The 4,915-nt window shown below is 32.1% G+C and overlaps 1 protein-coding gene across 1 annotated transcript in view; it reads right to left on the minus strand.

The window, feature by feature from the left end:
• Positions 1 to 109, minus strand: part of LOC107628507 — a 993-nt gene extending 884 nt beyond the window's left edge. The window contains exon 1 of the mRNA XM_016331153.2: positions 1 to 109. The gene's annotated coding sequence lies outside the window, so the exon portion shown is untranslated.

A 4,915-nucleotide genomic window follows, 5' to 3' on the forward strand; every position in this document is an offset into this window, starting at 1 on the left:
ATCTGAAGTATTATTGTACTATGTTTGTATGTATGTGTGATGTAGATTTAAGTTGTTTCTTTTTGGTGCAAGGAAAGTGTGAGTGCCAAACACAAATGAATTCATCACAATTTGCACATCCTTTTTATATGTAACAACTCTTTGTGTTAGGAGAATTTATTTTTAGGAGATTAGGTTATGGGGGTATACTAAACGTGTACTCTTAGTTAATAATTCATACAAAACAAAAATTTAAGTTTAAAAAGTTTAGAACTTCTAGATTGAAAAATAGTTTAATGTCTTTATTATCTTAATTATAAAAGTGTAATTATTAATATACTTTATTCGCATTAAAAATGTATTGTAAGATTATGCAAATATGATTTATATGTTACTCATGCAACTTTATTATTATGAACAGCAAGTCAGCAATTGTTATTGAAAGCTTACAATTCAAGTAACAAAGCTTCCAATTTTCTGCACCTAACCATCTTGAACATTTCTTCTGGACTTACTTTACATTTACAGTGCCCCTGACAAAGATTTGGGCCTATAATTAATTAGGCTAGCAAAGCTGAAGCAACAATAATATCTCAATTAAGAAAAATCTAAATAAAACTAACATGAATATAATGGTTAACTGAACTAATCAATTGGCTTTTATTTTTGGTATTGGACCCCACAAATGTGTAACATTTAAACCTTATAAATCACCACTTGATTCTGGAAAGTAGTTGATGTGTATTAAATAGGAACTATATAATAACAACCCTCTCTTAAATTACACACACTACATGAATTTCTTGATCCGGTATGGTATACCTAAGAAGGGTACCAAAAATTTACGGCTGTAGACCCTATAATAATATGGCCTTTGTGAGGAGGAAAAATTGGAAGCGTCCACTCTGGAAATTAAAATATTTATTTTGATTTTTGAAAGGAGTTATCATATTAAATAACGGAAATGTTTGGTAACCAAAGAAAATCAGCAAAAAACAGTCATAACTTATCTTATTTAGCATTCATTAATTGTTGCGATAATTAATTAATGCTAAATAAGGCAAATTTTGCCTGTTTTTTTTTTTTTTGTCTACCTAGTATTACCTAAATAGTCCCTGATTTTTTATTTTAAAGATAAATAAATTATTGACTAATTAAAAATATAAAAACATCTTTCACTTTCTAAAATACGAGACATCTAAGTCTTTTTAAAAAACTGATTTCTTCTTATATATTTTGGATAAAAAAAGACTTAAATGTTTCGTATTTTAAAAGGTTAGAACGTTTTTGTATTTTCAATTTGTTAAACATATGTGTTTTCGAATTAAAAAATTAAAAACTTATTTATCTTTTTCTCATATATATTTGTATAAGAAAAAAATATTTATAAATATTGTTAAAATTTATTTGATAAATGTTTTAAAATTAAAAATATATAAAAACTGAAACAAAATTAAATAAATTAAAAAAAGTTTTTTTTTTCCCTTTATATTGAATACATGAAAAATTGCCATATTTTGTTTGAAGATACAAAGTTTTGCCTACTTTAATATTTATTTCATACTACCGTATATATAGTGAAACAAATTTATAACTCCTAGTAATCTTTGTATTTTTGTTGGAACAGAAAGTTTCCAATTACCAAATAACCATAATTCATTCAAAAATAGTGTGGTAGCTTAAATTACCAAAATTTAGGTATACAAATAAAACTTAGTTCTATTTTAAAAGGCAACAAAACATGGGGCACACATGCCACATTAAGGGATACTATACTCGTCATCATAATTTCCATTACAGCGTTGTTATAATGATCATTGTTAATAGTGCTAGACTTCTTCACAATTCACATGCAGCAGCTTCCATTTATTAGGACTGAAGTTATTGATATGGTCACATGGGAATCTTTAATATCTAAAAGACTAAGAAAATGAGGACATATGGTTCTATTCTAATTTTCTATCTGCCATCATGATGATATTGAATGAGACTGATGTTAAATGAAATTAGAGGGAAGATGACCTACTTTGTGTCCATATTCATTTATGGCATAGATTTTAGTGGGTTGTGGACAGTGAAGTGTGTGTGTGTGTATATGTGTAATGTAAGGTCATTGCATGGCACCTGGACTTGCCCATTACACGTAGGCCATATATATATATATTCAACTATAGTTATGATGATTGCCATAAAATTTTAGTAACATGTAGTTAAAATCAACATCATGTTCTTTTTTATTGTTTAAATGCTTAGTAGCATTTTTAATTTTTAAAATCAACATCATTTTTAATTTTTATTGTTTTTTTTTTAATTGGGTTTAAATGCTTGGAAATTATTCTTGCTTGATTAGTTCTTGTTCATATCTGGCTTAATATTATGGTTCAGGTCCAAGTAAGTTAAAAAGGCTTAATCTAAAGGTTGGTCTTTACCACCTAACCGACCTCCCAAAAAAAATGTCGAACTCGAGATGAGCTGACAGATAACACTTATTCAAATAAGTAACTGCCTCCTAAAATTTCTCATCCACTTTCAGAAGTAATATCTCAACAATCCTAAGATAAAGAGATGGTTATCCACCTTCTAAAGTGGAACTACTCCAACGGTGGTTATTGGATCACCACTATAAATACCCTAACGCACTCAAGTAAAACTAAGTTCCAATACTCTCCAGACCTGCTTATCCCCTTGCTAACTTAGGCATCTGAGTGTCTTTGCAGGTAGCACACCCCATTCTTCGAAACACGTAACTCGAATGACAACTCTCGAACGTGAACAAGTCGTAGACCACCTTCCATTAATGCTTGGGCTAATCCTTCAAACCCAATCTACCTATCTCAAGTTACCTACGTAACAGTTCTCTTTCTTTTATAATTGTCCAACTTTGGTATAGCTCGACTTTTTTGTAAATTGATAGGTACCCTGAACTCAAGTTAGCTTTTTAAAATTCTTACGAGTCATCCTTTAGTTATTAGCATGCATGTCGTGACCATAGTCAACAGCTCGGCTTGTGTGGGTGGAGATTGTTCATCTAGACATCTACCATAGTCAAAGTCTAAATGGAGCAGAAAATAAAAAATCTAAATTTTTGCTTTAGAGTAGGCGTTAAATGTTCTTGCTTGATTAATCCTCTTTTCTGTATAACTCATCCAGTTTTTGTTGAGCTCAGTCTTCCGTAGATAAATGAAGTATGTGTCAATTGACAAAAAATACAGAGTGTGTATCTACAAAAAATATTTCGATATTTAAATTAATTTTTTTAGAATTTTCTCAAGTTATAATTAAGTGGAATTTTTTACATATATTTTTTCCTATTCTTCTGAAGTGTTGGATTTTAGAAGTATTTGATAATGTAATTATTGTTTTTACAAATGAACGAATAATCATGTGTGATATTAATTAACCACAAAGAACATAACTAAGTATAATTATCTATCTAATTACAAAATTTGGAACTTTTTTTTGTGGAATTTCCTCCAGAAAGTATTGTTACGTTCATCGATGAACAGGTAAATTGTGGTTGCATATGCAGTGATTTTGAGAGTTAATTTGGAAATAGAAACAAATAAGAGAGAGCTTATATATTCAAAATTAATTTATAATGTAACTGTCACTCTCTGATGAATTATAGTATATGCAATTTGTTAGGTATCATAAGTGAAAAAAGAGAAGACTAGCAATGTGATTAACAAAAAACAGAGAAGATAGAATTGATTATACAGAGCGTAATTTTGATTTCTAGTTATTCAGAAAGGAGCATACTTTCTATTTATATACAAGGACTTAATTGAATATGTTCCGTCCGGAAGGAGCTGAAGTATACGACGTCTTGCTAACTGCTGGACTTCGCAGAAGAGCTATAAATCATCCAGGAAGCAGCGCTATAGAGGGACCTCGACACCTTGAAACACAGCGGCGGGAGCACCTGCAAAAAGCACTCCGACGCTTAAGTTAGAATGAGAATTATCAGTAAGTGAAGGGAGTAAACTAGAGTGAGTTATGTAACCTGTCTTTTCTGGGTTATTTGGGTTTGGTTTTATAGATGGATGAGGTGATGTACGTTGCTTGGTTGTTCCGATATTGGTGGCTTTAGAGAGTGTGTTTTGTTGTTGTTGGTAACGGCTAATGGATAGTTTTTGACTTGTACGTGTATTTAGTCAAGTAGTTCGTTTCTGTTTTGATTTATTTGTTTCCGAGATTTATGGTCGGTTATTGATGTTGATAGGATTTCCGAGCTTAGTGGGGTACACGTCATAGCCCCCAAGGTCGGCTGGCATTGTGTGTGAATGGTAGGCGAGCTTTTTTGCTTTGTCGTTCTTGGACTTTTCTCAAATGAATTTTAGAGGAATTTTGAGTGACCTTGAAAGACTCTCGCTGTTTCTTCTCTTGCAAAACGTGCTCGCTTTTAATGTGCTCTCTTGCCGTTTGGGTTTTCCACATTTTTTAGTGGTTGCGGTTTAAGTTACCCACGAAGTTAGTGGGCTTTGCAATAATTTTTCTTTGTTTCGGAAATTGCTGTTTCAAATTCTTCCTAGTACCTGACTTTTGCTATGACTTCCAAAGGTTTGTCCCTTTCTCTGTAGTTTGTTCTTGTTTCTCTATTCTTTCTTCTGAAATGGCGAAAGATAAAGAAAAAGAGAAGGTTGTGGAAGACGATGAGGCGAATCCGTATCATTGGGTTCATGATGACGTGAAGACTCGTTCCTCCTCATTTGTTAGTGCTGACTCTATGGGTGAGATTCGGGGTTTGAATGTTGTAAAGGAGGGTTCGGGTGCTGTTGTTGAGTTCCTCCCATGCTCTATTGAAGATAGGGTTTGTGAAAGGAGGGGAGATTGGCAGTATTTTTACTTTTATACGCCTTGTCTTGTTGAGCTTCATGTGAAGTTTCCTTTTTCTGCATTTGAGTGCGACGTTTTAACTCAGTTAAACTGCGTGCCT

The sequence above is a fragment of the Arachis ipaensis genome, chromosome B02 (assembly GCF_000816755.2).
Source record: "Arachis ipaensis cultivar K30076 chromosome B02, Araip1.1, whole genome shotgun sequence".
NCBI lineage: Eukaryota > Viridiplantae > Streptophyta > Magnoliopsida > Fabales > Fabaceae > Arachis > Arachis ipaensis.